The following is a 13,110-nucleotide window of genomic DNA, read 5'->3' on the forward strand; positions in this document are numbered from 1 at the left end:
ATGCCACTAGCAGCCATCTGGCTAGCTGCAAGAGGAGCATCTCTTATCGCGAATGTGTCCATTATCGATGAAATTGCACTGATATTAAGCAATTTGACCAAAGCTTTGCCACTGCTTCCGTCAATTTCTTAGCACATGGTTACTCCAAGGTTGTTATAGAAAGTGCGTGTGTAAAAGCCAGATCACTTCAGGGAGACATTTTACTTAACATGAACACATTTCTCAAATCCACCACTAGTGATGACCCATGCCTAATCGTCGCGTTTGATACATCTGCACCCAATGTGAGAACGATAATCCAGAAGCATTGGCATGTCCTTACTATGGACAAGGACTTATCCCCTCTACTCTCATCTCACCCAGTTTTAACCTACAAATGTTCCCCCTCATTAAAGGATAGGTTGGTGTTGAGTTTTTTGCATCCTTCCACCAAGAATCCAACCGGCACTGCATAGCTTTCCGTGCTTCCTACCGGTTTTGTCAAATGTCACAAATGTAAAGTCTGTCCTCATGACACTGTCCAAAAATGATTTGTCCATCCTGTCACAGCGTTGCCACTGGCTATCAAACAGCTCAACCACATTTTTTGTTTACGTCCTTTGTTCCCTGAGCAACAAGTGGTACCACATGTAAATTAATGCTGCAGAGACTTAAACATTTGAGGGACATAAAAACATCTGATCCCTCATGTCCCATGGCGAAATGGTATTACCCACATTTTTATTTTTTTTATTTTTTTTATTTACTTGTCTATAATCAAAACAAAATTTCATTTTTACAAGAAATCCCATCTCATATCTCACATAGTGGAGGAGAAGAAAAACCGTTGCACGAAGACAAAGTGGAAATGAGAAAAAAACACAGTGGAACATAAGAAGAGATGCCAGACAGGGTAGGAGAAACTTTGTTAGGTGATACTGAGTGAGCTATCACTGTCTATTGCTAGTTTGAGTGCAGCCTCCAGCATCTTTACCGCCGCAGTTGACCATTTTGTCTTTTCGCCTGCAACCAGGCGACACCACCATGTGTCTTCCTCTCGAAGTGCTGCATCGTACATTAAAGGTAGCAGGAAAGCTTCTCGCAGATATGCTGTTTTTGCACAATTTAGAAGTAAGTGTTTTACAGTTTCCACATCTTGAGTCTCTGGGCATAATCTGCATGTTTTAGAGAGGGATTTTGTCCGAATGGCTTTGATTTCCTGAGTTAGCATTAGATAAAATCTCATTTTCATGAACATTTTCTGTAGCCTTTTGTCGGAAAATTATATACAATAATACAAAGGTATGTTGAGCTTGTTTGTTGTCGGCGGTAGGTGAGCAAGTAACTTATTTGCCATCGTTACCTCACATGTTTGAATCCAGTCCTCGTGAGCTATTTTTCTCTTTATCTTGCCAGGACTTTGCATTAAGTCCTCTGGCGTGCAAGCTAGATCAGCCAGATTTTTTTTTAGTTCTTGCTCCCATTTATTCAGGGCAATGCAGTGTCCTTGAATAAGTTCCTTCTGGATTGCTTTAAATAGTGGTAGAGCATCTGGAGAAATGATTTTGCGCAGGAGTCTTATTTGACTTTGCTTGACAGACGCTTTCATTGATAAGAGGCCCAGTTCACGCCTAATAGCTGAAATTGATGTTGATTTTGGGAGGCCCAGTACTGCTTTCCACAAAAAACCTTCCAGTTTTGGCCATATTGTATCTTGGATGTTTAGAGCCGCGTCCATTGTGTAGATTATCGATGGAACCACTTTTTGCTTGTAGAATTGTATCGCTGGCAGTAGGGAACATTTTCCATATTTCCGGTCTACAAGTTTAGTCTGGGCGGTTAGTGTTTTTATTTTCGACCACAAGGCCAAGTGGGTAGCCTTTTCTGAGCGTGTAGCATCGAACATTATTCCCAAGTATTTTATACTGGTGACAGTTTCTATCTTCTCATTGTTCAAAAACCAGCGTCCGTTGTTGCTTGCGGCCGATCGGTTTTCCCCATGATCAGAATTTTGGATTTGGTGGTGTTTATTTCCAGATAATTTTCATCGATGTACTTGGCCAAGTTGTTGAGTTGGCGCTGGAGCCCAATTTGGGTCTGATCCATAAGAATTAAATCGTCCGCCTAGAGTACTCTAGATATTGAAATATTTCCTACTTTTGGTGGAAAAGCTCTTACCGCCGGTTAGGTGTATTGATAATCGCCCAGAAATGCAATAAAGAGGGCCGGGGCGAGCGGACACCCCTGCTTCACGCCTCGTTCAGATGGAAATTGCTCAGACATCAAACCTTGTTTGTTAAGACGAACTCTCAGCTTTGTATCCGTGTGGAGAGCAATCACCGGTCCTAGGATTTCTCCCGGGCAGTTCCATTTTGATAATTTTGACCAAAGCTTCCGTCGACTGATTTTATCGAATGCTTGCGTCAAGTCTACGAATGCTATGAATGCTTTTGGCATGCCGTTCTTCACGTTTTCTTTTATGATGTTTAGTATCATAATATTGATACTTGTACTCGCGTTTCTGACAAAGCCTGTTTGGAGTTCGTCCAGACATGGAGATGTTCTTGCCCATGTATGAAATCTAGTGAGAAGAAGAGTTGCAAATATCTTGCCCATAATATCTAAGAGGGCTATAGGCCGGTAGTTCATTGGGTTGTCTCTGTTTCCCATTTTAAAGATGGGCACTATCAGTGCTTCTGTCCATGTTTTGGGGATTTGTTTCTTTGCCTGGCATTGATTGAAAATTTCGGTTATGAGAATGGACCATTCCTGAGGATGTTGTTTTAGGTCCATGTTAGTTAGGCCATCCAGGCCCGGTGCCCTAGATGTTTTCAATTTCAGTATTGTGGCCAAAATCTCTTCTTGGTCTGCGAGATCAGCCCATGATGTCGCCGTGGGAGATGTGTATATTTCAGTAGTTTCAGGCAAGGGTGCGAATTGGGCTGCGAAGAAGGATATCCAAGTCGATTCTGATATTACATTTGAGAGTTGGTTGGCTGTCTTGTTGTTTTTGTTTTTAATCAGCGCCCATAAATCTTTCGAGTTTTTTGACATCAAGGTTTTAAGTTTTTTTTCGGCGTTGTTCTGATACATGGCCCCTTTATGATGTTTCAGCCATGTTCTATATGATTTCGCAGCAGCTATAGCGATTTCTTTTTGCTCGTCATTATCAGAGACTCTAGCCAAACGCCTCAGTTTGCAGACTTCTCTTTTTCTCACCACCAGTTGTGCATCGTATTCGTGGGTCCTGTTTTCATTTGATGAGCTTTGGTTTCTTTGCTTTTTCCTGTACTTCACAAGTAGCGGGAGGTAGTTTGGCCTGTTTGCGAGGACGTGATGGTTTCGTCTGCCTCATCGAATTTCCGGGAGATCTCCTTGATGTTTGCTGCTGTGAGTTGGATTCGGGAAGAGTTACGTGATACCTCTAAGTCAAAAGGATAGAATTCTTTAGAAATGCTCACTGACTCAAAGGTCATTGACAGCAAGTTGTGGTCGCTGGCTTTAGTTCGGTAGACTTCATAAAAATCAATAGACGATAGAAGAGAATGTGAAACGAAAATGTAATCCAGTGTTGCTGAGATGTCAAGTCGTTCCCAGGTTGGAATCGTTGGAAGACGGCCGCGCAGCACTGCCACGTTGTGGAAATTTCTGGAGTCCATGAAGTCTGACCATAGTACACCTCGTTCTAAAGACGGTGACGGATGGGGGTTTGTCAAGAATTGCTCACACCTAGCATTCAGGTCTCCACAAATGAGGATATGATCAGTGGCCAATTCAATGGTGAATTTATCTAAGGTGTCTGCGACGGCATTACAGAAGTCGGTGTTGGTTGTTTTTTGCGGATTCCAGTAAACGTTTATGATGGCTAAGCTGGATTTTGTTTTCTTTCGTGATGGCTTTTCAGAGTGGATCCACTCTGTTTGTAGAGCCAAAATACTGTAGGATTCTGTCACTTTCTTTTTGATAGAAATTCCTGATCCAAGTTTGACTGCTATTAAGAGGCCAGATGAGGGTCTGCCAAACATGCCCTTACTTGCCGGAGAAATACAGGTTTCGTAACCGTCGATCATTGGTTGTCCCATCAACCAGGTCTTCTGGAGGCAGATGATGTCAAACTGTGCCAGATCAAATGTGTCTAATTTGGTTAAATGTTCGTGGCCTCTCGTATTCCATTAACACATCGATGTTTCCTTTGATTTAAGGTCTTGGAGAGTTTCAGGAACTATGTTGCAAGTCGACGTTGATGAGCCATTTCATTGTTATGTTTGAGTATTTGGGTTTAGCACCTTTTTCAGCCATCTCCATGGACCCGAAGGTTCGCGTTTTTAGTTATGGGACCACTCAGTGCTTTGATCAGTCGAGGAACCGTGTCTTCGATTGTTCTCCCATCTGCCGTTCTTTCTTATGTTTTCTATATATTTTGGTTTCTTGTAGTTTGCATTTTCATTTGTTGCATAGCATTTTGGTTGAAGTCTCCCTCTCCGGCTGTCCCCACCCCCCTTGTACATTTCACCTCTTTTCTTTGTGATCTGGACTTCTGTGTTTATTTGATGGTCAGGGTGATTTTCCGTCGATCTACTTGAGGGATGCGTGCTTTTTTCATATAACACTAGTGTTAGGATTTCCTCAAGGGCAAAAGCCATTTCCTTTAAGGCGAGGATCGCGACTTGTTTTAGTTCAATAATTGCAGCCTTTGTGACGTGGAGGTACGCTTTGACATGCTTATGTAGGTGATATGGTTCGATCAACACCAGATCTGCCGTATCCAAGGATTTCAGCTTTGGTATTTTGGCTAAGATCTTGAGGATTGTCTTTCTGTTTAAGATTAGAGAGTTTTTCCCGTCCGTCAATTGCTCCATCTTGAAAATTCGTGCTTTGGAGAGTCTCGTAGCCATTGATAAACCTGTTCGCAATTTAGCCATGTTTTGTACCTTACTAGTCTTCTGCCTTTGTCTAGGAATTTCAATTTTTTCTGGAGTTTGGTTCTCGTTTTGTTGAGTTTTCTTTGGTGGGTCCAAAGGAGCTCTGTCCGCTTCTTCACAAACATTGACTGTGGGGCTCTGAGTTTCTGGTATGGTCGTAATTGTAGATGGTTTTCTCAGTTTCTCTTGAGTGGCAGTATTTTCTGCTGTATTTGCCGTCTGCTCTCGGTTTTGGTCAGTGTCATCTGGTGAGTCATAGACTCCTTCGTGGTCCAAATGAACTGTTAAGTCTGAAAGTGACAGGTTTCTCGATGAGTCGGCTGCAGATGCAATGGAATTATCTAATTCAATTATCTCTTGTTCCTTCGTTGAGTTTTGGCAAACTGGACCTTGGGACATAGTGGGAGTTTTAGATGATGGTACAGCTTTGATGGGAATTGGCGGAGTTGACTTTGCAATGTTGAAAATTGTCGCTACTTTAGATTGGTCTTTGTTTTTTTTCCCGTTTTGGGATTTTGGGCGAGGGCGATGGGTCATCCTGATAGAAGTGGTGTTTGCACCATCAATTTTTGGCTTCTTTGTGATCAGCGTCGAAATTTGATCCTTTTGAGCGTTCAAATGTGATTCTCGTAAGCAACTTGCATTAAATTTGGTTTCAATTAAATTTTGGAGTTGTGCAAGTTTTGCATCTTGTTGTTCTTCTTTCTCGCTGTTTTGTTGGGTTAACGCTGTAATAAAGCCCTCTAAGAACGTTACTTTGGTGTTTATTGAGGCTGATAAGGTTAATGAATCTTTCATTGAGTCATTTATTGACTCGTACAACTTTACAAAAGGAGCCAGTCCCACCGTAATTGCTGACATGATCGTAATGAGATCCGTTTTTTTTTATGGAGTCTCTTTGGGAAGATTCCCAAAACTGCTGCTGGGTCTTTCGTTTCTAACTAGGGTTGAGATGTTATATGGAAGGCCACTTTGGGTTGAAGATCTCCTGACTGGGGAGTCACTGTTGTTCCTTCTTTGACCCAACTGGGCCAACACTGGTTGAGCCTGCATTCATTGAAGTGGGCTTCTTTGATCCCATCCACTAATTACCGTGGCGTTGACTGACGGTATTAGTAGATCGTTTCCTAGTCCAAACCTCTCCGCACAATAAGGTGAAACGTCATCATCAAGTAGGTTGATTTGAGCCAGGGCTATGCCTCTAGACGGTAAATTATGGACGTTGTTCCTCTCATTCAGGTTGACAGAATTTTCTGGGCCTGGGACAGTGTCCTGCGCACAGGGGGTGTCTTCTGAGAAGGATTGGGATGGGGTAGGTATGATATTCCTTTGTTTAGAAACTGGGAGAAATGGGGGAACTTCTGCGACAGCGTCTAATAGTTTGGCGTCTGAAAGTTTTACCTCAGATTCTGATTTCCTTTTTGTTTGTTTGAAAAAGAAGTCTTTTAGGGAGTGAGACGTCAGTGTCTGATGCGAGTTGCCCATGTCGTGTAGCCGATGAGTTCTTCCTCCTGATGGAACCCTCTGGCTCCAGGAATAGACAGCCAGAGCGATCAATCAGAGGAAAGAAAGGATGCCAGATGAGACCCAGACGACCCAGATGATGACACGTGCCGCAGGAGTTGTTATCGGTGAAGCCAGGGTGGTACGAGTGGCCGAGGACAGGCGTTGGATCTGCAAGTGAGGGGTTAACACAAAACAGAATGTATAACCAACCGCCCTTCTGACCAGACCCGAAAACAACAGATTAAGAATGCAATACGTGTTTGTCAAATTCCAATAACAACCCCCTTCCCATGCGAGACTATGGCTTACCGTGTTTTTGTCTTGATCAACGCCGGGGAGAGTCAGGTGGAAAAGGCAGGGAAACAAATCCAAATCCGAAACCCACAATCCAGAATCCAAGAAAAGCCCAACCACCTATCCCGCCGGCACGAGGATGCCTAATACACACTTGGCAGTTTTGAGTTAGTGTACATAGCAAGGAAGTCCAAGTTTCAAGTTTCAACAATCCAAAAGTTCGAAAAACTCCAAAGTTTCAACAATCTAAAAGTTCGAAAAGTTCCAAAGTTTCAACAATCTCAAAAATTCCCCAGACGCAATCCAGGTGAGTGAGGATCCAGAAGACAAACGAAGAGCAACCAAAACAAATGGGCGAAGGCAAAGAGGTCCGTGAGCAGTCCGAGGTCGAAGCACGATACGGGCAGCATACAAGAACAAGGCAGTCCAGAATCAAGGCCAGGTAACGGTCCGGGTCGGGGAAACGAGGCAATCAGGAACACAGGAGGGAATGGGGAGGAGGAAGGGTAATGCAACAGGGGTTCAAGGGAACAGGATACAAAGCACAAGGTACGAGGCGCCACCAATTCTCAATCAGAAGCACCGATACGAAGTGAAGGCGGTGCCTAAAAAGGAAAGGTCACATGACAGCGTTACACGGATTCTGGCGTCGGCCGTAGGAAACACTGAGAGGACGCCAGCGTTGCCAAGCCAACTTCCAGGCTCCTGGTTGCAGCGTCCTTAAAGGGCTATGCAGCCGTTTCTTAACACTGCTTGCACGTCCGTACATGACAGTATCCTCCCTCAAAGTGGGCCTCACCCCCCGTGCAGACCAGAAACGAGACAAAAGGACCAGAGCATGGACGTTCCCCGCAGGTTCCCACGTACGGTCTTCAGGTCCATAGCCCTTCCAATCGACCAGATAGAGACGCCTGCCCCTTTGAACTTTGGTATCCAAGATCGCACCCACCTCGAATTCATCAAACCCGTGCACCTTAATCAGCGGAGAACGAGCAGGTAGCCTGGTAGATGGGTGGCATGGTTTCACTAAAGAGACATGGAATACCGGATGTACCTTCCATTTAGTAGGAAGGGCCAGTCGGACGGCAGCAGGGTTAATAACCTGCAGAATGCTGTAGGGACCCACAAACCGAGGTAACAAGGCTCGTCGACCAGGCAAGCGTAGGTTCTTTGTGGACAGCCAGACCTTCATACCCGGTCGGTAGCTAGGAGCCGGGGAGCGATATGCATCTGCAGAAACTTGGTACGTGTCTGGGCCTGTAGTAACTGGTTCTTGACCATAGCGTGGGTATCTGATAGATTCCTAAGACAACTAGAGGCAGCCGGATTGTGTAACGGCCAATCAGCAATACTGGGCAAAGAACGGGGGTGTTGGCCATACAAGGCAAAGAATGGAGATACACGTGTCGCCGTGTGCAGAGAGTTGTTATAGGCGAACTCCGCCAGTGGTAGAACAGAAACCCACGTATCTTGGCGTTGGAGGGTAAGACATCGTAGATACTGCTCCATAGTGGCATTCAGCCTCTCAGTTTGCCCATCTGTTTGTGGATGGTATGCACTGGAGTATCTGCCGTCTATACCCAGCGTCGTTGTCAACGCTCTCCAAAAGCGAGAAGTGAAGTGCGGTCCCCGGTCAGTAACGAAAATGGAGGGCAGACCAAATCTCCGGTAGACGTTCTTCAAGAACAACTCTGCCAAAACAGGAGCAGAAGGAATCCCCTGGCAGGGTACAAACAAGGCTGATTTTGTGAAGTAGTCCACGACCACCCATATAGTGTTGTAGCCGTCGACTACTGGAAGCTCTACTACGAAATCCATAGAAACCATTAGCCAAGGTCTATCTGGTATAGGCATGGGTTGTAGTAGGCCCACAGGTTTGCCCGGTTGATGTTTGCACTGCACACAAGTGGCACAAGAGATTATGTATTCCCTAACGTCGTGTGACATGGAGGGCCACCAGCACCACCTTCTCAAAAGGTCGATAGTTTTCCCGGTACCTGGATATGCAGCTACCGCTGAATCGTGACACCATTGTATGGCTACGCGTCTTGTGTCGGAGTCAGGTACATATATTTTACCCTTTTTATAAGGCAATGAATGGATGATCTCCAATCCCAGGCTAGCAATCTCGGAGGGAGTGGTTCTCACCCACTCTTGGATCCTTGCCTTCAGAGAGGGGCGCAAGGTACACCCACAAACCACTTGATTAGGTAATAGAAGGGCGCCCTTGAGCTCAGATGGTTCAGGAACCCCATGGATACGGGGAGACCATCCGCCTTCGAGTTCAGAGACCCAGGGCGATAGGTAATGGCGAAGTTGAACATGGCAAAAAATTCATGCCACCTGGCGTGGTGTGCCGTGGTACACTTCACTGATTGCAGCGCCAAGAGGTTTCGGTAATCAGTGAACACTTGAACCGGTTCGGAGGACCCCAAAAGATGATGGGCCTCATTACAACTCAGGCGTTAAGGGTTAACGCCACCGTTAACCCTTAACGCCTGATTCTGATTTTAACGCCTGCTTTTAGCAGGCGTTAAAATCCATGGCGCTAACCTGCCATGGTGCTAATTACGCCGCCGTAATTTACGGCGGCGTAATTAGCACCTTCCCCACTCCCATTATGCCCTATGGGGCAAAAATGGGAATGGGGAAGGGAAAATGGGAAATGGGGATTTACCGCCCCACTCACCTTGGAATGGGGCGGTAAATCCGCCATCCACCATGGTGTAAACGGAGTTTACACCATGGTGGTAAAGTTGGTGCACTTAGCACCAAGGTTGTAATGAAGCCCGATATCTCCATACCATAAAGGCGTCCCTCACCGCTAACAGTTCCCGTTCTGTGATCGTATAGTTCCTCTCATAAGAGGTGAGTTTTCTGGAGTGACACGCAACAGGATGTAATCCAGTGGACTCTGGGCAATGCTGGGACAAGATGGCTCCTAGTGCAACATCTGATGCATCTGCTTCTACAATGAAAGGCAAAGACGAATCCGGATGTTGAAGGACGGGAGCAGTGGTAAAAGCAGACTTTGAGGTCTCAAAAGCCCGTTGAGCGTCCTCGTTCCATTTAAACAAGCATTTGGTGCTGGTTAGTTTGGTAAGTGGAGATGCAATGGCCGAGAAGTCTTGGATAAACCGCCGATAAAAATGTGCAAAGCCTAGAAAGGATTGCAGGGCCTTCAAGGTACTGGGACAAGGCCACTCCAATATCGTGGTAACCTTAGACTGGCTCATCTGCACTCCCCGGCTAGTAATATCATAGCCTAGGAACTCCACCTCAGTTTCATGGAACCTGCATTTGTCCAACTTGGCATACAAGTGGTTCTCCCTTAAAAGTTGCAAAACGTTAGAGACATGGACGACGTGAGTGTCAACTGAAGGGGAGTAGATCAAGATGTCGTCTCGATAAACGACTACATATTGGTCTAGCATGTCATGAAATACGTCGTTGATAAAGTATTGGAAGGTCGCTGGAGCGTTACACAGGCCAAAGGGCATAACGCAGTATTCGAAGAGGCCATATTTGGTTTTGAAGGCAGTCTTCCACTCGTCGCCTTCGCAAATCCGTACGAGATTGTAGGCCCCCCTCAAGTCCAGTTTAGTGAACATCTTAGCTGCACCCAATTGGTCCAATAAGACTGAAATCAGAGGTATCGGATATTGATTCCTGATCGTGACTGCATTCAATGCACGGTAATCGATGCTGGGACGCAGGTCCCCCTCCTTCTTAGGGACAAAGGACATGGGGGAGGCAGCAGGTGAACGGGAAGGACGAATAAAGCCAGTACTCAAGGATTTCTCAATCTATTCCTGCAAAATCACGTTCTCCTTAGGGGTCAGTGAATATATACGCCCAGACGGGATCTTGGCTCCAGGAATCAGTTCAATGGGGCAGTCATAGGGCGTGTGTGGCGGAAGTACCTCTGCCCCACGTGCGTCGAATACGTCCTGATATTCCCTGTACACCATAGGAAGGACAGTGTTGACTACTGCACCCACAGTACGGGTAGTTTCAGCGAGAGCATGACTTGGACTGGCGGTCTCTGAACTGATAGTTAGGCACTTATTTTCACAGTATTCCGAGAGAAAACATACCTCCCCAGAATGCCAATCCACAGAGGGATTATGCAATTTTAACCATGGTAAGCCAAGAATGAATTTGAACTGCGGTGCCGCAATGAGATCAAAATATATGCTCTCTTGATGACCGCAGTCTGTGATCATGGTGAGATCAGTGGTCTGCTCCGTCACTAACCCAGAGACCAAGGAAGAGCCATCCACTGAATTCACCACTTCAGGACATGTCTTAGGCACAACCGGAAGACCCAAATCCCGGGCATAAGCGGCATCCACGTAGTTCTCCGTGGCTCCTGAGTCCAAGACCATCATTACGGCCCATTTCTCAGAACTGGGGAACGACAGGGAAACAGACAGACAATAAGGGCTGTAAACTGTGGAATCTATCGAAGAACCACCCGGCACCTGGACCCCTTCAGTCACCGGGTTTTGGCGTTTCCCTGTTTCTTAGTGGGTTTTTTGGTACATTCTCGGAGTAAGTGGTCTGATCCTCCGCAGTAGAAACATAAGCCGTTCTTCTTCCGGTGTTCCCTAACTTCTGCCGACAAAGGAGTTCTAAGTGCCCCGATCTGCATGGGTTCCGTGGACCCAGAGGCAGGTAAAGGAGCAGAGAGAGAAACAGGAGGAGCCGTTCTCTTTTCACCCCTCCGTGCTGCTTGTCGGGAATCGATTTGGAGAACCAAATCCAATAGTTCCGAAAAAGCTGTAGGGATTACCGGGACGGTAGCCAGTGTGTCTTTTAGGGAGTCGGATAGCCCCTTATAGAAGAGAGAGGCCTTCTTTTCTTCGGGCCAACCGGTTTCCGCCACCAGCTGATTGAACTTGGCTAGATAAGACAAGAGAGGCGAACTGCCTTGTTGGAGACCGAGCAGTTCCAAATCAGTAGCTTGTGTGGCGTAACGTGTGTCGAACACACGACTCATAGCCTCATTTAGGGCGTCACAATTGTAAAGAAGATGGCTGCCATCTTCCAACAACGGATTGGCCCAAGCAGCCGCGGTACCCCCTAAATGGGATAACAGAAACGCCGCCTTGGTAGTGGAATCCGGAAAAGAGGCAGGACGGCACAGAAAATGCAGTCTACATTGGTTCAAAAAGGTCCTATAGGTCTTGGGGTCCCCATTGAACCGTTCCAGCTGAGACAAAGGGAACTGGGCAGTCATATAAACTGGTCCAGAACCCTGTTGGGGAGGACCAGCACCTGCCCCAGAGACACTAGCCAAAGGAGGCGCAACTGCCCCAAGGGGTTGAAACCCTGCTTGCAACTCATCAATGCGTCGCTGCGTGGCTGAATGAGCCGCAGTCATGTCATTGCGTAAGTCGGCCACCGATTGTAAAATATTGGTCAACGTCTCATTGGCATCTATATTAATGGCTTCTGATTATGTCAGATGCGAGTTGCCCACGTCTTGTAGCTGATGAGTTCTTCCTCCTGATGGAACCCTCTGGCTCCAGGAATAGACAGCCAGAGCGATCAATCAGAGGAAAGAAAGGATGCCAGATGAGACCCAGACGACCCAGATGATGACACGTGCCGCAGGAGTTGTTATCGGTGAAGCCAGGGTGGTACGAGTGGCCGAGGACAGGCGTTGGATCTGCAAGTGAGGGGTTACCACAACACAGAATGTATAACCAACCGCCCTTCTGACCAGACCCGAAAACAACAGATTAAGAATGCAATACGTGTTTGTCAAATTCCAATAACAACCCCCTTCCCATGCTAGATTATGGCTTACCGTGTTTTTGTCTTGATCAACGCCGGGGAGAGTCAGGTGGAAAAGGCAGGGAAACAAATCCAAATCCGAAATCCACAATCCAGAATCCAAGAAAAGCCCAACCACCTATCCCGCCGGCACGAGGACGCCTAATACACACTTGGCAGTTTTGAGTTAGTGTACGTAGCAAGGAAGTCCAAGTTTCAAGTTTCAACAATTCAAAAGTTCGAAAAGTTCCAAAGTTTCAACAATCCCAAAAATTCCCCAGACGCAATCCAGGTGAGTGAGGATCCAGAAGACAAACGAAGAGCAACCAAAACAAATGGGCCAAGGCAAAGAGGACCGTGAGCAGTCCGAGGTCGAAGCACGATACGGGCAGCATACAAGAAAAAGGCAGTCCAGAATCAAGGCCAGGTAACGGTCTGGGTCTGGGAAACGAGGCAATCAGGAACACAGGAGGGAATGGGGAGGAGGAAGGGTACTGCAACAGGGGTTCAAGGGAACAGGATACAAAGCACAAGGTACGAGGCGCCACCAATTCTCAATCAGAAGCACCGATACGAAGTGAAGGCGGTGCCTAAAAAGGAAAGGTCACATGACAGCGTTACGCAGATT

This window comes from Ambystoma mexicanum, chromosome 3q (assembly GCF_040938575.1).
Source record: "Ambystoma mexicanum isolate Mex_15411 chromosome 3q, UKY_AmexF1_1, whole genome shotgun sequence".
NCBI lineage: Eukaryota > Metazoa > Chordata > Amphibia > Caudata > Ambystomatidae > Ambystoma > Ambystoma mexicanum.